This window comes from Antechinus flavipes, chromosome 3 (genome assembly GCF_016432865.1).
Source record: "Antechinus flavipes isolate AdamAnt ecotype Samford, QLD, Australia chromosome 3, AdamAnt_v2, whole genome shotgun sequence".
NCBI classification, from domain to species: domain Eukaryota; kingdom Metazoa; phylum Chordata; class Mammalia; order Dasyuromorphia; family Dasyuridae; genus Antechinus; species Antechinus flavipes.
This window is the reverse complement of record NC_067400.1, coordinates 122,746,961-122,771,117: the sequence shown is the minus strand read 5'-3', so window position 1 is coordinate 122,771,117 and position 24,157 is coordinate 122,746,961. Positions and strand designations below refer to the sequence as shown.

The 24,157-nt window shown below is 33.3% G+C and overlaps 1 protein-coding gene across 6 annotated transcripts in view; it reads right to left on the bottom strand.

The window, feature by feature from the left end:
* SCEL (sciellin) overlaps positions 1-23,461 on the bottom strand; it is a 142,432-nt gene extending 118,971 nt beyond the window's left edge. For 2 of the 6 annotated variants that reach the window (XM_051983951.1, XM_051983953.1), the window contains exon 1: positions 23,185-23,458. The gene's annotated coding sequence lies outside the window, so the exon portion shown is untranslated. Of the gene's footprint in view, positions 1-23,184 lie in introns of all 6 variants that reach the window. The other 4 variants (XM_051983952.1, XM_051983955.1, XM_051983954.1 and 1 more) reach the window with 3 other exon arrangements.
* Between the last annotated feature and the right edge of the window lie 696 nt (positions 23,462-24,157).

Genomic DNA, 24,157 nt, shown 5'->3' with positions numbered 1-24,157 from the left:
TGAGTCTGAATTTGAACTCAATTAACAGACATACAGAATCTGAATTTTTAAATAGTCAAGCCATAAGAAAACTATTAATGCTAATTCTTTTACCTAGGGATATTGATAATATTCTGCCTTTCTTTACATTTGATGGGAGATAATACAGGAAAGTACATAAATGTCTAAACTCTCTGAAGGAACATTCCCACTGACCCTTCAACTTTCTCCTCCATAGATGCCAATGCAACTAATCAAAGGATGTTTATCCAAGCTGATAGTTAACTCCAGAGAGAAAAGCTAGTTCCCAAGGAAGTGGTACAATTATTAAATGCATGCTATCTCTACTAGATAAAACAGGACTAAGATTTCTCTCTCAGAAAGTAAATTGACAGGATAGAATAATTTGCAATATAAGATAGGAAATTAACATGGCAAGCTTTAGTATATAACATGATCAAAAGAAAAGAAGATGGTGAAATCCTACTATAAACACTGACATGTACTGAGATCAGCATCTACTATTGAAATCAAGCCCCAGGGGAGCCCGGGGAATTATAGGAAGTAACCAATAGAATCTTCTGAACTTCTTTACCATGCTAAACATCTACCAACACACTTCTGGATATGCAACGTGTTAAACAATACAATAAATATTCAAAAACATCTCAGCTGGCTATGATAATGGGTCATATCTATTAAGACAAAAGTTAGTAAAGAGAAATAAATAGCTTATAGAATCATAGAGCAAGAAAGGATCTTATCAGTCCTTTCTGAAGCATGAATGATATATTAACAAGTGATTGTAAATACTCATTATTAGTATAGTTCCAGGGATAATGAGCTAACTACCTAACAAGATTCTATATTTCATATTTGGGAGGAGCTCTAATAACTAGGAAGTGCTTCCTTACTCTTAGTAGAAATGTGTCTCCCTATAACTTCTATCCACTCATCCTACTTTAATGAATTAGAGACATGCAGATATAGTTTCCCTTCTACATGTGACTTTCCCCATCACTGTTTTGACATATCGTGGGTTGTTATAAGAAATAAAAGGGGAATTTTGAGCAAGTTTTGGGAAAGCCATAGATGACATGTGAAAGTCAGAAAAAGTTTAGAAACTCAGAAATATATAAAATATGTGGATATTATCATATAATATCCACATATTTTACCTTTTAAAACTATAATAATCCTGCTTTGGCATGAAGAGAAGGCCAAAAAATTTTACATGGATTTTCCCAAATCACAGCAGTGCTGCATCTCTAACTGCTATGATGTAGAAGAAATAACTTTAATCCAATTTTTTTCTGTCTTCTTCCTTCATGTATTTGAAATGATTATATGATATCATGTATTCTCCAGGATAAACTGCCCTGATTACTTCAATTAGTGCTTTTATGATATGGTTATAAGCTCCCTTACTCCTCTGGTTGCTCACTACCTTATTAAGCTACCCTCCTAAAATACAGAAGTGAATGAAATATTCCAGATGTAAAATCTGACCAAAGGAAAACACAAGGGTAACAGAACCATTTTTATTCTGGAAATTCTATTTCTACTCTTGCAGCTAGGTCATCTCATTTTTACTATGATACATACTATCATTGCAAATTGAATCCACAGTCTTAAAAAACAACCAAAAACCTAGGTCTTCTTTATATAAGCAACTACCTGACTATTCAGTGCAGTTCTACAGTTGGATTAAAATTTTCACTGTGGAAAAATACAGATTCTGTAGCTAGATAGTAATTCAAATAAAAAAAGTCTGAATGGAAGGTCAATATGAGTTAACAATATGATATGATAACCAAATAATCTAACATTATCTAAAGTTCTCTTGAGAGAAGAATAGTATAAGAAGGGGGATGGTGAGGAATTATAGATCATCCTTTTGTTGTCTGCCTGGTCAGTCCATATCTAGAGAGATATGTCCAATTTTTTAATGTTCATTTTTCATTTTTAAGAAAGATGTTAACAAAGTAGATAATGTCTAGAGAAAGGCGCCAGCATGGTTCAGAGACCAAAGACCATCTTATTTGAAGATTGGTTTAAAGAACTGAAGTTGTTTAGCCTGTTTAACCTTCAAAGGGTGCCAAATGGCAGAGGGAAATGTATTTCCCTAAAACTTTTATCTATTCATCTTTTTTTTAGGCCACAGAAATCAGAGCTTAGACTAATAGAAACTGAAGAGAGACAGATTACTTTTTATATAAGGAAAAACTTCCTGACAAGTAGAACTGTCATAGATTGAGAGTTGGAAGGGATCTTATAGATTTTTAAATAAACCTCTCTCATTCTACAGTTCTTAGGTCCAGAAAAATTAAGTAGGTTTCCCAACACTACACAGATAATAGTTTGAGGTGAGATTAGAACTCATATTTTTCTGCCCCCCCCCCCTCCCCATTCTGACTAGTTGCTTCTGCATTACTAGGAGGGAGAACTAAGGATATTGTATAATAATAGATGAACATGAGTACTGCTGACTTCACTTTCCAATCTGAGGTCTTGTCAAATTTCTTGTATAGAGTCACAGGGCTAAATTAGAGCTAAGAACCTTTGTCTTTTGACTAGAGGTCCACCACTTTTCCCACAATACCAGAATTAGCTGTTCCTTCTCTATAAATCCTCAATTTCCCTCTTTGTTTCACTGCATTGATTCCTTTATTCTCTCTGCAATTTAATATTTCCTTCATTATATTTTGCATTCTGTCAGTGCTTCATGTTTATTTTTATTTTCCTAAATTCCCCTCTGCAAGCTTACTTGCTTCAAATTCCAGTGGAAGCAAGCCAGAGAAAATATGGCCAACTGAAGAGTGATAAGAAGTGATTAGTTACCTGCTTTTAAAGGGCCAGAAGGCATGGAAATCTTAAGCTTGGAAAATAATTATAATCTTAGCCATTTGTCTCCTCAAAAAGAGTTTATAAGAGTCTTTTATTAAGCAAATATGCTTACCTGCATAGATTATTTTTATTCTTAGGAAAGAAACAATAAAAAATAATGTATATTAAATTACAAAGCATCTATCTAGTGACTAAATGCTCACTGCCTCTCTCAGATGTTGGCAGTTTACAAAGAAAACAAAAATTACTCCCAACTTAGGAATTCTATGTCAAATACATTTTGTTTAGCTCATCATGAATTCCTTCTGTTATCAGGTAAAAAAAGTAAGAACAATGTACATAGCATTTTCCATTTAGTATTTTATTCATACCTCCAGTAGAGTCCATCTTTATATGAAGAAAACTGAATTTTGAACTTGAAACTCCTAGCTTTTACACTGGTATAGGGTCATAGAACTAGTCATAGTCACAGTTATAGGTCAAGAACTAGTGAATGTGGGGGAGGGGGGAATAGAAACTCATGGCTAGGAATTTTCTCAGTCACAAACTATTCTGTTGCTGGTAGAGATTTACAACATTTTTTTTTTTTAAACCAAAGTGTGCTTATCACTTGTGGAGCAGGATTAAGTAGATCCAATGTCTAAAAAGGAGAACCCTTACAGTGCTGGCAACTTTCCACCCTTGCTGGCAACTCTCAAGCATTTCCCACTTTTTATGGAACATTTACTTTCTTGCTTCTTCTCCAAACAACAACTGAACTTGGCTACTCCCTTTCCCTCATAGGAAGGGAAAGATAGTACTAAGTAGATAGTACAGTATAAGATGCTAAACTGTATTTCAGAAAAATATAGGACATTGATTGAAAAACACCATATTGAGTGCTAAAAATGAGATGCCATATCTGGCAGTTGAGACTCTCTAAGCAGCTGCTTACTTTTATCCAGATCACAAGTGCAAGCTCAAAAGAACAAGAACAGAGAGGAAACCAAAATAATGATGAAGAAATTAAGACCATGATGGGGTATTGTATCAAGTGAAAAAGACCATAAAGGTATGCACAGAGTATTGAACAGTGAAATGATACCTGGCAATATAAAAAAAGGAAGACATTTTATCATTCTAGAAAAAAATGTGGCAACTAATGAATAGCATGTTTTCTATCAGTTGAATTAATATTCTATCTATCTTCATTCATCAAAAGGCCAAATATGAAGCAAAAAACAATATTTATAGTTATCAATTTAAGCTCCACTTGGAGGGAAAGAATACCAGATTTTGAATCAAAAGATATGTTTTGGGTATGGAGCCAAGATGACAGAGTAAAGAAAGCATTCGGCTGAATTCTCCTAACATTCCCCTCCAAATAACTTAAAATAACATCTCAAATCAAATTCTGGAGTAGCAGAGCCAACAAAAGTTAAGAATGAGACATTCTTTCAATCCAAGACAACACAAGATCTGTCAGAAAGACAGATCAATGACATAGGGGAAAAGGCTGATTCAGAGCCCACATGAATGAAACATAGGTGGTAGGAATACATGGTGGTGACAAAACCAAAAGCAGCTTGGGATTTTTCAATCCATATATGATCAGGGGACCTGGCAACCCCCCTGGAAAAAAGAAAATATAGGAACACTGGAAAATGTGGTGGAAAAGAGATTACAAAGTACCCCAGTGCTAGTACTTACTGTATGCAAGACTATATGCTATTTTGCAACTCCATTGCTTATACCAACTTTTGTATCATAATTCAAGGACAGAAAGTAACTCTTTTGTTCAAGAGAAAATGAAAACTCTGAGGGACAACAGTTTGGCAACTTCATTATCTGTGTCCACATCTAGTTCAAGGGAAAAGAGTTGTCAAAAGAAAGTGGAAGGCCTGAAAGGTGGTATCATTTCTGGCCCCAAAGGATAAGGGACCATGAGAAGCAGTATCTTTTCTGGTTCCAAGGGAGAAGAGTCCCTGAGAAACAGTACTATTTTAATCGTGTTGGATAAAAATCAGAATGGAGACCAAGAAAGCAATGATCCCAACTCTCCCCAGATCACACCATCTTGGGAGCATCTAAAAACTTCTCCAATACCAAACTAGTTCTAAAAAGCCTAAAGCTTGAGACAGTACCCTTCCCACCATGCCAAGAACAAAGTCCAACATTAACATAAAGTTCCAAATCAAGAAATAAATAGGATGAGAAAATAAGCAAATAGGGGGAAAAAGAGAGCCATGCCATAAAAAGTTACTATAGTGAGAAGAAAGATCAATTAAATCTAAACATTTACAAGCAAAACCTCAAAAAAATATGTTAATTAAAAATAAGTCTAACAATAATTCCTGAAAAAGCAAAAAAAAATAATTATTTTGAAAATCAAATAAAAGTGATAAAGAAAAATAGGTAAAAGAAATGAAAGCAAAGGAAGGAAAATGTGAAAAAATGATTAACAACTTGGTAAAAAGAGGCACAAAAATATGGCAGAAGATACCTTAAAAAACAGAATTGGTCAAATGGAGAAAAAAAGGATACAAAAGCAACTGAAGAATATAACTTCGTAAAATTTAGAATTGTGTAGGTGGAAACTAATAATGCTATGAGACATCAAAAAAAAAAAAAAACAATAAAACAAAGTCAAAAGAATAAAAAAAATATGAAAAACAACTGACCTGGAAAGTAGATCAATGAGAGACAATTTAAAACTATTAGAATGTCTGAAAGCCATCATCAAAGAAAATATAGACATCAATTTTCAAAAAATTATCAAAAAAAACTTCACCTATATCCTGGATAGAACCAGAGGATTAGATAAAAGTTAAAAGAATACACCAATCACTTCCTGAAAAAGATTCCATAATGAAAACTCTGGGGAATATTATAACCAAATTCTCAAACTCCCAAGTCAAAAAGAAGATACATCAAGCAGCCAGAAAAAGAAATCATTTACTGTGTAGCCATGGTCACGATCACACAAAATTTAGCAGCTATCACATTATAGGAGCAGAGGCTTGTACTATGGTATTCTGAAAGACAAAAGACTTGGGGTTACAATCAAGACTAATTTACCTAGCAAAACTGAGTATATTACTTCAAGGGGAAAATGATATTTAATGAAATAGAGGACTCTCAATCATTCCTGATGAAAAGACCAAAGCTGAATAGAAATTTTAATTTTGAAACATAACACTCAAGAGAAGCATAAAAAGGTAAACATAAAAGAAACCACAAGGGATTCAAGAAGATAAACTGTTTACCTTCCTATGTGCAAGGTGATACATGTATCTTCTAAAAACTTTATCATTATTAAAGCATTTAGAAGTATTTTAAATAAAAAGAAGATATGAATCGATTATATTGGGATGAAATAAAAATGTATGTGAGAAAGAGCTATGCCCTGGGAGATAGTGGAAAAAAGATAAAGAAGGGAGCAAATTGTCACAATAGATGAAGAAAAAGCCTTTGACAAAGTACAATATCCATTCCTATTAAAAACCCTAGAAAGCAGAGGAATCAATGGAGCCTTTCTTAAAATGTTAAGTTGCATTAGCTAAAACCATCTGCAAGCATTATTGGTAATGGACATAAATCTGAATGAAGTCTTCCCAATAAGATCAGGAGCAAAGCAAAAATTTCCATTACCACTATCATATAATATTATACTAGAAATACTAGCAATATCAATAAGAAAAAGAAATTGAAATATTAAAAATAGGCAATGAAAAAACAAAATTATCATTTTTGCAGATAATATGATAACATACTTAGACAATCCTACAGAATCAACTAAAAACTAGTTGAAAACACGTCAGCAAAGTTGCAGGATATGAAATAAACCCACATGAATCATCAACATTTCTATATACTATTAGTAAAATTCAGCAGAAAAGGATACAAAGAAAAATTACATTTAAAATAATTGCAGACAATATAAAATAATTGGAAGTCTATCTGCCAAGACAAACCCAGGGATTATATGAATACAATTACAAAATACTTTTCACACAAATAAATACACATCTAAACAATTAGAGAAACATTCATTGCTCTTGGGCAGGCAGGACCAACATAATAAAAATCACAATTCTACTTAATTCTCTTATTCAGAGCCATACTAATCAGACTACCAAAAAAATATTTTATAGAGATAGAAAAAAGTAATAACAAAATTCATCTAATGGAGCAAAACATCAAGAAGATCAAGAGATCTTTTTTTTTTTTTTGGATGTTCAAGAAGGTGGCCTAGCAATTCAAGACTTCAAAGTATATTACAAAGTGGTAATCATCAAAACAATTTGGTAGTGGGCAAGAAATGGAGAAATCAAAGAACAGGGGGAAAGGACTTATTTGTACAAAAATATTTATAGCAGATCTTTTTGTGGTGAAAATATATGAAAGTGTGGTGATGCCCATACATTGGATAATAGCTGAACAAATTGTGATACATGGTTGCGATGGAAGACTATTGTGCTATGAGAAATGCTGAGCAGGATGGTTTCAGAAAAACCTGGGAAGACTTCTGAATTTGTTTAAAGTAAAATAAGCAGAACCAGGAGGACACTGAACACAGTAATAACAAAATTGTAAAAATCTGTGAAAAACTTGCCTACAATCAAGGCAATTCCAAAAAACCTATAGTGAAAAATCCTATCCACCTTCAGAGAGAAAAGTGGTGGAATTTGAATGCAGATTAAAGCATACTTTTTACCCTTTATTTTTTAAAATTTTGTTTGTATTTTCTTTTGCTAATTATATGGCATGACCTCACATGTATAATCAAAATCAAAGTGCTTGCATTCTCAAGGAGGTTGGGAAAGGACAGGAGGGAAGAAGAGAATTTGGAACACAAAATTTTTTAAATGATTATTAAAAATTATTTCACATGTTACTTGAGAAATATTTGACAAAATAAATAAAATTTTTAAAAAGAAACATCCTCTTTAGCACTAACTGAATTATCACCTTTGATAATACAGGAAATTCCAGCAAGTCTGCTTGGTGTGAAGTGAGGTGCATGCAATAGTTTTGGAAAAGAGATAATAAGACCTTTATCCTTTATTTTAACTTGATGCTTCTTTTAATTTTTGCTCTAAACAATTGATGATTTGATTATACACAGAAAAGTGATTCTGAAATAATTACCACTCTTGGAAGTAGTTGCTTTATGCCTATTGAACCAGATTCAAAAATTATCCTTAAGTTCCATTTTTCTGATTTCATTTGATGCTTGCCACATTTAATATTTTCCATCTTCTTGAAAAAGATTCACAATAGACAAAATTGACAGTTGAGACTGCTAACCATTCCACAAGACTTCAGCTTCTTATTTCTTTTTCCTCACCTGTATTTCCTAACAATTTTCATCATCCTGTGCTGATTCCATTTTCATGTGAAATCATGAACCTTCAAGAAAAAGGGTTTGAAATCACTGAAATTTTCAGTAAGAGGTTACTTGTCAAGGTTGTGAAAGAAACAATTATTGTATAGGTATGCTCTGAAGTTCCCTCCACTTTAGGGATCCTGTAACTCTGGATTAATTTGGCAGCTCTTACTGAGTTTTTTACAGATTATTTTTTTCTACCCCATCATCCTTTACAACGGATGATGGATGCAGGTAGCTTCATGGTGGTCCTCTTGTTTGTGCCCATAATAGACATTACAAGGCAAGATGACCAAGTGCCCCATGAAATGTTGCCTGTGAACCCAGGATGAAACCATATCTGCCAATTCTTATAATCATCTCTCCCCAGAGAATTTACAAACTATCCATCCAGTTAGTTGTAACTCTTTATGTTTTCTGGTTCAATAAGTTCAAGTTATATAGCTCAAGGTATTTTTGTTTTGTTTGTTTTTGGTTTTGTGTTTTGTTTTATTTTGTCTCGAGAGGGAGGAGGAATCCTGATTTTGATGTTCATTGTGTTATCTTTCCCCTACAAGCTTTCTGTATACATCCTAGAGTAATAATAATTAAAAAAAAATTAAAAATGTTTTTGTTGTCAGTCAATGATCTTTGAGTGATTGGAGAAGAAACTGGGGGAAGGAGCATTGCCATAGAACTGAAGACATAAATATATCTCTGCTTTTAAAAAGAACAAGGGATTGGAGCCTATAAATTATAGGCCCCTTGAATTTTCCTTCACTTTTATACTGTATTACTAAAAAAAAGTGTTAACATTTAGGAAGAAAAGTAGTGAGTATTAAAAGTGAAAAATAGCTTTATCAAGAACAAATTATGCTAATTTATCCCCTTTTACTCTTAGGATAAACACAATTAGATAGTAGAATACAAGGCTTAGAATGAGGAAGACTTTTCTTTGTGCATCTGATATTTTAAAAAACAAATTTTGCTGATTTTTTTTGTTATTACATTACAATAATTTGTGGAAATATACCATCTTCCTCTATTCATCACCTTCTCCTTCCCAAAGAAAACATTTAAGCAATAAACCCAATATAGTGAACTAACATATATAATATTCCCAACGAAACATTTGAGAAAATTTCTGATATCATCCTTGTGGACAAGATGAAGATGTGTGAATTAAATAAGAAAGCAAAGTTAGATGAATTTAGAAGTAACCAAAAGACCAGGCAGTAAGTGTAGCTACTAAAGTGGCAATATGGAGTACAGCTAGGATTTGCAGTTTCTTTGTCCTATTTAACATTTTTTTTTAATGACTTAGGAATGGACAGCATATTTAGCATAATTATACAAGCCTGAGAAGGATAACTTATACACAGAACAATAGTTTTAGGATCAAAAAGATTTCAGCATGCTAGATCAATGGAATAAGTCTTAATGAACATAAAGCTTAATAGATATAATTACAAAATGTGTAGTTTTGCTTTTAAAAAGCAACTTTACACATACTAGATGGAGAAAGTGCTGCTAGCTAATTTATAAGAAAAACTTATTGTGCAATAAGGAGTTAGAATGCTTTAAGGTTAATAAATAATATTATGACATGTCTGACAAATGCCCCCACCTAATATGATTTTAGGCTGCATTAAAAGAAAATTGTATTAAGAACAAGGAGGTAATAGTCCCACCATATTCCATTCTGATCAAATAATACTTAACATATGATGTTCACTTCTGGACATCATTTTTTAGGAAAGATATTTAGAAGTAATGCTGGCTGAAGGAACTAAGATTGTTTAGCTTGGAGAAAAGAGTTAAGTATGATATAATAGCTGTCTTCAAGTATTTGAAGGGCTATTATATATAAAAAGGATTAGACTTGTTTTGTTTGGTCTCAGAAACAAAAACTTGGAATAAATGGAAGAAATTGCAGGGGATAAATTTAGGCTCAATGTAAGTAAAACTTAATAATTAGACCTACTAAAAAGTGAAATGGACTCACTCAAGAGATCACCAAAGGTCTTCAAATGAAAATTACTCTAGAGATAAATTATAGAATACTTTCTTTTTATATGCATGCTGAAGTCAATGACCTCTAAAGGGCATTTTGGGTGCTAAATCTGTTATGATTCTTTTCAAATTAGAGATTCCATGGTTACATAAGAAGAAAGAGTATCAGTACAGATATGGCCCAGTTTATCATTATTATGTCAATATTGGTCATTGGACTAAGATCATATGATAAAAATTTGAACAATTAAATTAGAAAAACTACAGGGGGCCTGAGAACTGTATAATTCTCTGTATCCCTGACCTTTGGTTTTGTTTGGCTGGTTGGTTTAGTTTGGTTTGAGGTTTATTTAGTCACTTTACTTATCTTCTTTTTTAAAAAAAATTTTTTTTATTAAAGCTGTTTATTTTACAAAGCATATGCATGGGTAATTTTTCCAACATTGACCCTTGCAAAACCTTTTGTTCCAAATTTTCCCCTCCTTTCCCCCACCCCCAGATGGCAGATAATCCAATAAATGTTAAATATGTTGAAATACATGTTAGATCCAATATATGTATACATATTTATACAGTTATTTTATTGCACAAGAAAAATCAGATCAAGAAGGAAGAAAGAGAAAAACTGAGAAAGAAAACAAAATGCAAGCAAATAACAACAGATAGAATGAGAATGCTATGTTGTGATCCACACTCAGTTCCCACAGTCTTCTTACTGGGTGTAGATGGCTCTCTTCATCACTGAACAAGTAAAACTGGTTTGAATCATATTGTTGAAGAGGGCCACGTCCATCAGAATTGATCGTTGTATACTCTTATTGTTGCCATGTAAAATGATCTCCTAGTTCTGCTCATTTCACTTAGCATCAGTTCATATAGGTCTTTCCAGGTCTCTCTGAAATCATTTTTCTGATCATTTCTTACAGAACAATAATATTCCATAACATTTATGTATCACAATTTATTCAGACATTCTCCAATTGATGAGCATCCATTCAGTTTCCAGTTTCTTGCCACTACAAAGAGGGCAGCCACAAACATTTTTGCACATGTGGGTCCCTTTCTCTCCTTTAAGATCTCTTTGTGATGTAATCTCAGTAGAAACATTGCTGGATCAAAGGGTATGCACAGTTTGATAAGTTTTTGAGCATAGTTCCAAATTGTTCTCCAGAATGGTTGAATCCATTCACAATTCCACCAACACATTCGTCATTATCTTAGCCAATCTGACAGGTGTGTAGTAGTATCTCAGAGTTGTCTTAATTTGCATTTCTCTAATCAATAGTAATTTGGAACATCTTTTCATGTGGCTACAAATAGTTTCAATTTCTTCATCTGAAAATTTTCTGTTCATATCATTTAAAAATTTATCAATTGGAGAATAGCTTAAACTATTATAAATTTGAGTCAATTCTCTATTTATTTTAGAAATGAGATCATTTGGATTTTACCTTATCTTCTTAAAGAACTGAGGTTCATTTTGTACTTTCTGTCTATTTCATGAGATGTGATGGTGCTGAAAGTAATTAATTGTTGACCAACCTTCTAGTGATAAGAATCATCATACTTAGGTAGCTAGCTAGGTGTCAGGACCTGAGTTCAAATTCTGTCTCTAATACTGTTAAACTGCGTGATCTAGGATAAGTAACAATCCCTCTCAGCCTATTTTCTCATCTATGAAATGGGAACTAATCTACCTCACAGGATTTTTGCAAATACATTAAATAATGCATATAAGGTGCTACATAAACGTAAAGTACTATATAAATGCTCATTGTTGTTGTTTAGCTTGCATAGTTCTTGAATAGCAGATAAACATATCTCATATAATTTCACTGGGCTAGTCTTCAGACCTTTTCCATCTTGATGGAACTTATTATAGTTTGGGCTCCCCCTTGCAAAACTTCAAAACTATAATGTAAAATCAGAGTAGAATGTTTTATTTTTTATTTTTGTTTTGCTTTGTAGGGAAAACTCTATATTAATCTGGATAATAAATTGTTCTCATACAGGAATTTTTGTTTCCCAAATTCAGATAAAGAGTTGTCATTTTTAAATTTAAAAATTTTCAAACTAAGTGTATACCTTATAACAGGAAACCTTGATTTTTGAGAGAGAGAGACAGAGAGAGAGAGAGGGAGAGAAAGGAACGAAGGAACGAAGGAAGGATGGATGAGCGAGCAAGCAGGATGGTAGGTGGCTTTCCCATGGACACACAGCAACTTAACTGTCAGAGGCTAGAACCAAAGGATGAAAGGCCTAATAAAAACAGATGCCAACACCTATATCTTTAGTATGACAGACTAGTGCCAAAACAATATTAAAACTGGCCTTTCCATGTTTGGAAGCCCAGAGGCCTTAGAGTGAGAACTGAAAGGTAATATTACAACTTCACAAATAGGAGTCTGTGAAGACAGAAAAAAATTGACCCTCCCAACTAATGTCATTCATGGACAAACCCCTCCAACAGGTAATCTCCACCCACTGCTTATGTTATCTTACTCCCACACCCTTGTGAGCCCTCTGGAGCCTAACTTTTGTCTTTGGTTCTCCACTGAAACTATTCTTTAATTCCTTTCTTCTGATATAATCTCTCTTCTCACTCCCCAATCTTTTCAGTTGCATTTGATACTATCAGTCACTTCTATCTACTTCAAATTCTCTAATATTTTAGCAACTATGGGCCAGTCCTCTTCAGCTTCTCCTCATAACAGGTATTCCTTTGGAATTCTTTTCAGTGACTCCTCTGCTTGAATATGGGTGGGTCCTTCCCCGGGGAGAATTCTAACAAAAGCTCATTGTTCTATTTGCTTCTTAGACCAGCCTTAGTTCCTGCTCCTTTTAATATAGTTGTAAGGATACCTGGTTTCTATCTGGGTCACCTACCTGCTAAGCCCTAATTTTCCTAAATTTTCTTGCTCCCTCCCCTCAAAAAAATTAGGGACATCACCTTTCTAATCTTCCTGAGGATAATTTTTCATTACATTGTCATTAGGCTTGACCCTACCATCACTCTTCTCCACCCTCTTTTAGCAAGAGTTTTCATTGAGTAAGAGAAGGAACTGAGATCAGAGAGGAGACAAAGAAAAGGAGTGGGAAAAGTGGGTGTAGAGGAGAAAGTACAGTAATTATGGAGAGTAGAAGAAAAGATGAGGGTTAGGGTTAGGGAAAAATCCAATTTTAGCTTGGAAATGAGAAATAGGTGTAATTAGCAGACTAGAAGATGTTATTAATTTATTGCAATACCAGAAGTTACACTATCTCTAAAAGAGCTCAGTTATGAAGACGATGATGGAGCCAAGAGAAATAGATAATCAATAACGAAAACAAGGAGGATATAGCCACTTTTAGGAGCATGGACATTGATACTGGTGTGTTTTAACAATTTGGGACATAATTTTACATTTACCAATTAACTAAAAATGATGTTTAAACCTGAAAATTAAATAACTTACTAAAAGAACAGGAAAATGTCCATACTATATATGATTTGCAACTAATATCCTAACTGGCTAATACTAAATTAGTTTCTTTGTCAGCTGGGAACCAAAATGAAAAGACATGTTCTGAACACTTGCCAAAATGCTAATTACTATTCACAACTGGCTAATGTAAACATCAGTCAGTCAAATACCCAACTGCTGATTTCAGTTGGACATCGGCCAATGAGTGAGGCTGAGATGGCTGTCTTTGTGAAGAAGAATCTATGTTCCCAAGCGTGATAGACATAGGTCAGCAAGATCAAACAAATATAATTTCTACTGATTGTAAGGAAAAATGGCACTAAATACTTTAAACATTTTTTTTAATAGATAATTTTTTTCTTTTTTTTTGTTCTTTTTTTTTTTCCATCCAAAACTGTGATATTATCAATGTGGAGAACTCTCTGGTGTGGAAATCTTATCAGAATTTCCCCTTTAAATAATATGTCTTAGAGAATTGCCAGAGTGATGTAATATAGCATTTGAGGTCCCCTGATTTGGGGGGCTTCTGTTCTAACAATAGTCCTGAATCTTCTGGCTTTGGAGTCTGCCTTAGGAAATTCCCATGCCCAAATCTGTCTGATTCTGAATAGAACACTCCTCAATCAGATAGCTTCTGGCCTCAGTATAGTTCCACAGATCAAACCCCTGAGACAATAGTGAATAGACCACTTCTCAGTTCATTGCTTACTGTCAGATAGATAATCTGTTGGTTAGTAACTATCACTTCTTCCTCATCTTCCTCCATTCCACAACTAACTAATTTTCAGATCCTTTTCCATCTGAACATAATATACTTTGAATCTTTTACTCAAATGCATGTCTACCATGATATCTTAGACCCTTATCACTTCTCACTTAAACTAATATTATAGCACAAAAAGAATGTGTGATCAATTTTAACAACAACAAAAGGATGGCCTTAAATATTTCTAATAAGTTTAATATCTATTCTTATCATCATCCTTGAAAATATGTCAGGTACCACATTTCTCATAAAACCTATTCTACTCCTGATATGTGTTTTCTCCAATTTCAAATTCTCCTATAACACTTTTCTCAGTCCTTATTTTATTTAAATTCTCTTTTAACAATTTCCCCCCTGGTTTCCATGACATTGCATTCTCTTGGTTCTCCTCAAGACTATCTGCTAACTCCTATCTGATGTGTTTTACTGGATCACCATTTCTTTGTCCATTCATTAAGAATAATGTCTTCCAGTAATGTATTGCTGGTGGAGTTGTGGACTGATCCAAACATTTTAGACAGCAATTTGGAACTATGCCCAAAAGGCTATAAAATTGCGCACATCCTTTGATCCAGCAGTATCTCTACTGATCAATATCCCAAAAAGATCATATAAAAGAAAAAAAGATGCACATATACAAAAATGTTTGTAGCAGCTCTTTTTGTGATGGCAAAGAATTGGAAAATAAATGAATACCCATCAATTAGAGAATTACTGAATAAGTTTATGGCTTGTGAAAGTAAAGGAATATCATTGTTCCAGAATAAATGATGAAAAGACTGATTTCAGAATAGCTTGAAAAGACTTAATGTGAACTGATGCTGAGCGAAGCAAGCAGAATCGGGAAAACATTATATATAGCAACAGTAAGATTATGTAATCAACTGCAATAGACATAGTTCTTCTCAGCAATTCAGTGATCCAAGACAATTCCAATAAACTTTGGGTGGCAAATGCCATCTGCATCTAAAGAGAGCTCTATGGAGACTGAATGTGGATGGAAGGATATTATTTTCACCTCTCACTTGACCTATGTCAAAAATTTTCTAATTGTCTCCCTGGGTCTAATTTCACTCCTCCACAATTTCAACTACACAACTATCAAATTGATATTTCTAAAATATAGGTCTATTCATGACACTCTCCACTCAAAAAAATTTCCATGGTTCCCTATTTCTCTAGAATCAAATTAAAAAATACTTGCCTGAATTTATGACTTTCCAGCTATCTTTCAAATTCTGTTTTATGATATTCTCTTTCATGTATTCTTCATTTCAGTGAAATTAATTTGCAAACTAATCCATCTCTTACCTCTATATCTTTGTATAAAACTCTTATAATACCTGGTTTCCTCAAATATCACTTTTTATAGAAAGTATTTCCCAATCTCCCCTATACCCTACATCCCACAGATACCCCTGCCCCAATTCTTTTGTTAGGGTTTTTTCCCCACTTGAAATTACCTTGTAAATATTTGGTATTTACTTATCTGTGTATTGGTTGCATTCTTTTATTCTAATGGGAGCTCCCTGAGTCAAAAGGATGTTTGATCTTTGTCTTTGACTCATTAGCACCTACCCTTGTTCAATTATTTCTGTCCTGTAGGACTCCAATGATCCCATTGGAGTGTTCTTGGCAAAGATACAGGAGTGGCTTGCCATTTCCTTCTCCAGCTCATTTTACACATAAGGAAAGGCAACTAGGATTAAGGGACTTCAGCAAGGTCACTCAGCTAATTCATGTGGGAGGACAGAATTGAACTCAGGAAGATGAGTCCATCCTGGCTCAAGGGCAGGGACTCTATCCACTAAGCCCCCTTTACACTGAAAGCTCTTTTATTAAGTGAACCTATTAACAAGTCTTTCCTTTGCCTTCACCACATTTTATCACGTTCTATTATCACTCTATGTGCCAATTTTCTTCTCTTTCTCCTAAAAGCTATTTGAAGAGGAACTGTGTAATAGAAAAAACATTTTTATGATCCAGTCTCACAGAGGCTAAGCTACTTTTTTTTAAGTTATTAAAACCATACTGAAAGCTTACCTAACACAAAAAGGTGTAAAGACAAGGGGAAAGTATTTATTTGGTACCTACTGTGTCTCAGGCACTGGGATAAATAGCTAACAAATATTTTCTAATTTAATAATAATAACAATATTTAGCACATAAGTAGTATCTTCTATGTGCCAGGCACTATGCTCAATGTTTTTAAAATGTTATCTCATTTAATATTAATAATAGCTAACATTTATTTAACACCTACTGTGTAGCAGGTTCTTTGATAAACACTTTATAAATATTATGTCATTTGATCCTTACAACAACAACCCTGGGAGATAGAGTTATTATCAACCCTATTTTACAGGTGAGGAAACTGAGGCAGTGAAGAGATTTGGCTAAGAATCACAGCTAAAAAATATCTGAGGTGATATTTGAATTCAGGTCTTCTTGATTCCAGACCCATATCATTTGATCTTTACACCATCTCTACAAGACAATTCTTTTTATTGTGGTAAGAAGTCCATCAATTGCAGAATAGCTGAATATGTAATGGTATATGGAATATTATTGGTCTATAAGAAATGATGAACAAACTGATTTCAGAAAAGCCTGGAAAGACTTGCATGAACTGCTGCTACGTGAAATGAGCAAAACCAGCAATGTACACGGTAACAGAAAGATGGCATAATGATCAGCTCTGATAGACTTAGCTCTTCTAAGAAATGATCTAAGATAGTTCCAATAGATTTGAGATGAAGGATGCTTACACTTAGAGAGAGAACTATGGAGACTGAATAAGGATGGAAGCATGTTATTTTCACCTTTTGGCTATTGTTTGCTTTTTCTTTCTCATGCTTTTTGCCTTTTGTTCTGATTTGTCTTTCACAACATAACTAATACGGAAATATGTTTAAAATGATTGTGCATGTATAGTTTATATCAGATTGCTTGCTGTTTTGGGGAGGAGGATGGTAAAGGGAGGAAGAAAGAAAAAAATTTAAATTCAAAATATTTTTTAAAATCATTGTTGAAAACATCTTTACATGAAGTTGGAAAAATAAAATATTGGTGAGGGAAAAAAATTTTTTTAAGAATAAACAGTACAAGATAGAAACTGTTTAAAGATTCTGATAAAGGCCTCATTTCCAAAATATATAGAGAATTGATTATAATTTATAAGAAATCAAGCCATTCTCCGATTAACAAATGGTCAAAAGATAGACAATTTTCAGATGATGAAATTGAAACCATTTCCACTCACATGAAAGAGTGTTCCAAATCATTATTGATCAGAGAAATGCAAATTAAGACAACTCTGAGATACCACTATACACCTGTCACATTGGCTAAGATGACAGGAAAAAATAAGGATGAATGTTGGAGGGGATGCAGGAAAACTGGGATACTGATGCATTGTTGGAGAAGTTGTGAACAAATGCAACCATTCTGGAGAACAATTTGGAATTATGCCCAAAAAGTTATCATACCGTGCAGACCCTTTGATCCAACTGTGTTACTACTGGGCTAATACTCCAAAGGGATCATAAAGAAGGGAAAGAGATCTGTATGTGCAAGAATGTTTGTGGCAGCCCTGTTTGTAGTGGCTAGAAGCTGGAAAATGAAAGGATGCCCATCAATTGGAGAATGGTTGGGTAAATTGTGATATATGAATGTTATGGAATATTATTGTTCTGTAAGAAATGACCAGCAGGATGAATACAGAGAGGACTGGTGAGACTTACATGAACTGATGATGAGTATAATGAGCAGAACCAGGAGATCATTATATACTTCAACAATGATACTGTATGAGGATGTAATCTCATGGAAGTGGATTTCTTTGACATAGAGAAGATCTAATTCAGTTTCAATTGATCAATGATGGACATTGGATACACCCAGAGAAAGAACACTGGGAAATGAGTGTAAACTGTTTGCATTTTTGTTTTTCTTCCTGTGTTATTTTTACCTCTGAATCCAATTCTTCCTGTGCAACTAGAAAACTGTTCAGTTCTACGCACATATATTGTAACTAGAATATATTATAAGATATTTAACATATATAAGATTGCCTGCCATCTAGGGGAGGAGATAGAGGGAGAGAAGGGAAAAACCGGAACAGAAGTGAATGCAAGGGATAATGTTGTAAAAAATTACACAGGCATATGTACTGTCATAAAAAAGTTATAATAAAAAAAAAAAGATAGAAACTGTTATAGTCTCTATTTATAGATGAAGAAGTTGAGACAGAATCTAAATAATTTGTCCAGGGCTACATAGCTAATAGATATGAAATCAATTTGAACTCAGGTATTCCTAACTATAGGCTCAGCACTCTAGCCATTGAGCTTCTTAGGTGCTAGTGGAAAATAAAGGCCATCAATATTTTCTTAGTGGACAAAGTACAAACAGTCCAGGCTCTAAGACGTCAACTGGATAATTCCTCAGGCTTCTAATCAACAGACTAACACAGACTAACACAGATACAGGGAATTTCTATCCAGTTGACGCAATACCATATCCTCATTGAATATTCTTTGCTACTACTACGTAAAACTTGTTTTACCTCTACATGTTCTAGGATTATTCCATTTCCTTCCAGTCTCAAACTTTAGCTACCAGACAGGTCTGAATCAGACCATATCTTTGTTTTTTCTTTATATGTATTTATCTGTGCCTTTTATATAATAGATACAATAAACAGGTTTTTAATTTGTTTAATTGAATCCATGGAAGATAAGAATAAAATAGTATACAATCACTTAGTTACCTCATAGAAAATACTGCAAATAATATAAGAAACAATGTAAACAATCACCAATGAAAAGTAAATAATCTAGACCAATTAAATTTCTTTCTAGTAAGTCATATAAGACTTGTTGAATACTTTTAGATATACATTCAAAGGAAATAATTTTCAAAAATCATCTGTAAGATCATTTTCATATTCTATTTCCTCAAATAATAATAACAAATTTATATTGTGCTTTGATTTTTGGAAAGCATTTTCCTCACAATAACCCCCATTTTCATAAGTAAGAAAACTGAAATTCATGATGCTAAGTGAAATGAGAAGAACCAGGAGATACACTTCAACAACAATACTATATGAGGATCAGTTCTGATAGAAGTGGCTAACTTCAACAGTGAGAGGATCCAAATCAGTTCCAATTGATCAGTAATGAACAGAACCAGCTACATCCAGCAAAAGAACACTGGGAAATCAGTGTGGACCACAACATAAAATTTACACTTTCTTATTGTTTGCTTGCATTTTTGTTTTTCTTCCCAGGTTATTTTTACCTTCTTTCTTAATTTGATTTTTCTTGTGCAACAAGATAACTGTATAAATATGTATACATATATTGTATTTAACATATACTTTAACATATTTAACATGTATGGGACTACCTGCCATCTAGGGAAGGGGGTGGAGAGGAGGGGAAAAATTGGAACAGAAGTTTTTGCAAGGGTCAGTGTTGAAAAGTTACTCAGGCATATGTTTTGTCAATAAAAAGCCATAATAAAAAAAAAAGAAAGAAAAAGAAAACTGGAGTTCAGAGGCAATCTTTTTTTACCAAAATCCATGCTGAGAAGGGATTCAAAATTTAAAAATCTATTAACAAATAATCAGGTAAGGAGGATTCATCTCTTTTATCCATCAAGTTTCTTACCATCTAAAAATCTAATGTATTTCTCAGGTCCTCAAAATCTTTTGAAACTTGCCCAACTAGCTCCAAGAAGAGTCAAAGTTCAGCATGACCTTTTCAAGTGCATATTCCCCACCTTTCTTTAGGAATTCATGATAACCCCACCCCATATTTCTGACTACCAGCAATACCAAGCTTTGATATGAATAGAATTCTACTTTTTCAAATTAACAGCTAGACTCATTTTACAGAAGATAAGTTCTCTATGTTTAGCTATACAATATAATATCACTTCCTCAATACTGTCTCAAAGACATTTAAATTGAAAATGATTCTTTTATTGACTTTTAGAAGTTTAGGTCTAGCCACATTTAATGCATTTTTTAGAGCCCAACTTCTTAAACTGTGGGTTTACAAAACAAGGTCTTATAACTGAATGTAGGTGTCATGAAATTATGATTTATTATCAATAAATGTTTGATTTGTATTCCTATTCTATCTTCCTATATATTCTGGATCACCTAAGAATTCTCAGGTGAAAAGGGGTTGCAAATGGAAAAAGTTTAAGAAACCCTGATCTAGAATCACCTTATTGTAAGATCTAGAGGAACAAATGATGATAGTGATTATCTCTTCTAGTCCTTTCATTTTATAGATAAAAATCTCAGTGAAGATGGGATTCTTGGGCCTAATAGTCAGTAATACATATTTTACTTACTGTATATTCAATTTTTCAATTTAATAGTCATATATATGACTATTAAATGTATACATATATATGAATACATATGTATATGTATATTTATGTATAATATATACACACATATGTTCTTTATGAGGCCTGTTAGCAAATAATAATAAAATCTAATAATAGTATATCAATTCTACTCTGAGGAGCTAATTAGTTCTTCATACATACAGAATGCAGCATGACATTTGGGCTTTCAGAATTCTGCTATAAAGTGTCAAGACTGAATCTACAAGTCACACATTGAAAGTTAATTTCCTTACTTTATAATCTTGTCTTATATAGTATAGTAATACATTAAGATAATATATGCTAAGGAACTTCTGATTTCAACATGATTTGCAATTCTTTTCCAGTGCTGGAATTTTGCTTATTTAGAATTAGAGAATCATAAAATGTTAAAGTTAGAAGAGACCTTAAAAAGAAATCCTAGTCCAAATCCTTTGTTTTATATATGAGTAAGTTGAGGGCATACAGTCATAATGATTTGCCAAGGCCACACAGAGAAGGCAACTCTGGGCAGAAGTGGAACTAGCCACCAGGTCCCCTGACTTCAAATCCAGTATCTTTCTCACTTTCTCACTTTGCTGCATTTTTGCAACCAGACATTTTTGTTCACCATGAGCAAATAACACTGAAAAAGTCATAGGTCTAGAATAGGGTATCAAATCATATGAGAAAGAAAAAACAAAGACAGGAATTGAGAAATCTGAGTCCTGGTCTCAGCCTTGCCAGTAACTCATAAGCAAATTATTTGATTTCCCTAGTCCTTAAGTTCTCATCTATAAAATGAGAAATTTGGATAAGAGCATAGCTAAGATCCCTTTCACTTCTAATATTTTTATATTCTATAATTTAGCTTGAATAAATAATATAAGAATGGAATCAAAATGGAAAAACAGACAAAAACCTGGATTATTTATCAATGATAAAAATCCAAATATTTGGAAACATATAGATGTTTTTACTGAATTTTTATGCTTTTAACTAAATGTTTTGATTTGTAAAGACTTCTAAAAAGGGAGTTAAGAGAAAATCTCACTCAGTGGCATTTAGATGTCTTTAAAATATTTGAAGGAATATAGTAAAAATCAACCTAAAAAATGCCATACTGTAGTATAGATTATAAATATGGAGGGATAAAAAGACTATTTTGATTTCTGTTCTTTCAAAGTCAATTTAAAAAACCTACTTCATTATAACAGTCTAACCATAAAAGTCTAAATCAAGTTTTGGGTTATTGCAAATGTTTAAAATGCTTTCATTCTTTCAAGCCCAAGTTATCAAATTTTTAAAAAAACATTGTGAAATGAGTATATTTGTCTGGAGGTCTTCTTCATGGACTCCAGCAAATACCACAAAATCTCTATTCTTGAAGTTTGTAAGATTAGTGTACATTGTAGATCCAGGCCATCCCCCTTGAAGAACACTTTCCTACTAGCTGAACACCAGCAAGAACAGTCTGGACTCAATTCCTACAACACTGCCTCATAAATAATAATGATAGACAAAACTGGGAGAAGAAAGGAAAGCAAGCTAACTTACCAAATTAAAAAAAAAAGACTGTTAAAAGTAAATGGTCTATTCATATCAAACAACTTCTAAAACTGGTTTTTCAGGACTTGGGTGGGGATATTTCTGTCTTAAAACAAGAAACACAAGTTGAATATTGCCCCCCATAAATTAAGCACCTGTTAGGTTAGAACCCCAGATTCTATGTGAAGAATTTGGCACTCCACGCAGAAAAATCAGAAAGAAAATGAAAGAAAAAAAATATTCTTTAAACCACTCCATCTTCACTCCCCTTGATCTAGATTAACAGAAAGATGGGTGGTGTTTTTTTTGTTTCTTGGGGGGTTGTTGTTGGGGTTTTTTTGGCATCTGTCTATGAAATCAATATGAGCATCAAATTGCTTAAATCAAGAATAACAAAGCTACCAGTAACTGAATAATACATGTTTAAATAAATTTGCTAAAGTTATTATCTAAACAAAATAGAGATTGTGTGTTTAATTATTAAGTCTTCTGAGTTGAGGAACAAGCTAGTGAGAGCTTGTCTAGCTCCTCCTTTTAAGAGACGTGATTCGTATTTGCTCAGAACTCCCCAGATAAAAGCTCCCACGATAAAAACTGAATAAATTATCGTGATACTTCCCAACATATAAAAGTGCCAAAAAAGCTAAAAATAGTGTGATCTAAAAACTGCAAAAACTACCAATGGAAAAGAGCTACTCTCTAAAGGCCGGTTGAGCAAACTGTTTAAAACAAGTGAAAGGAAAAGTTCACACAGTAAGAGCTCCAGTTTAAGAGAAGGATAAGTGATGCAAGAAATCTATCTCATTTATTTGCATTGGTAGAATTCACCTTACCTCCCTTTAGTGAACAGCCAGGGCTTTGTAGGTAGGTAGTCTGGAGTAGTTCCCCAACCTGAAACTGAGGTGTAGCTCAAGATGACTGGAAGTAGAATCTACCTCTATCTGACTGTTTTAATGAATAGTTTAGAAGCTTCTCCCTCAAAGTCTGAGTCACACAGGGAGGAGGTAGTAAGTAGTGTGAAATAGGGTGCCACCTAGAACAAAAAGCAATTCCATTAAAAGCAGCAGAATGCCTGAAACTTCTCTCCTGGATGAATTCCTTATGCAAGTTATATCCTTATTGTGCCAAAAATTATACCTATCAACACTTTCATTGATATCAATGAAGTTGCACAATTATTCCACTATGCTACTGAGAGAGTATCAAACCATTCTGAATTCCTTATTTAAAAAAAAAAAAAAAAAAAAAAAAAAAAGCTGAGTTTGGAAAGATTATCTACCCTGAAAGTAGATACACAAGTACAAAAAGAAATCTAAGCATCCTGAAGGGAAAATCTCCTTTAAGAGAGAAAAGTTTTAAAAATGCATCTATTTGGGGATCAGTCCAAAGAAATGTATTATGCAAATATTGACATATGGAACATTTTGTTATAAGGTAGTAATAAGTATGAAGATACCACCTGAACAAACTTGTTCTCCTGGATAGAAGGAAGGGGAAAGAGAAAATGTGAAAATCTGAAACTTCTTACTATTATTCTTATGAATAAAGAATACAAAGAAATAAATTATTTCAATTTTTTTCATGTTTGAGGGAAGTAAAATTTTTCATTTTTAATATTTTTTCTCAGAATATATCTTATTGAAGCATAAGGAACAACTCAGAATGACCAGTCTTTTAGGTGTCCCCTACCATAAAATATTCCCAAATGAACATATTTTATAATAACAAAGATATGTGCAGTCATTCTGTCATTTCTAGATGTTCAACTTTAATAAAAAGAAAGCAGTTCTTAAGAGTTTCTGAAGA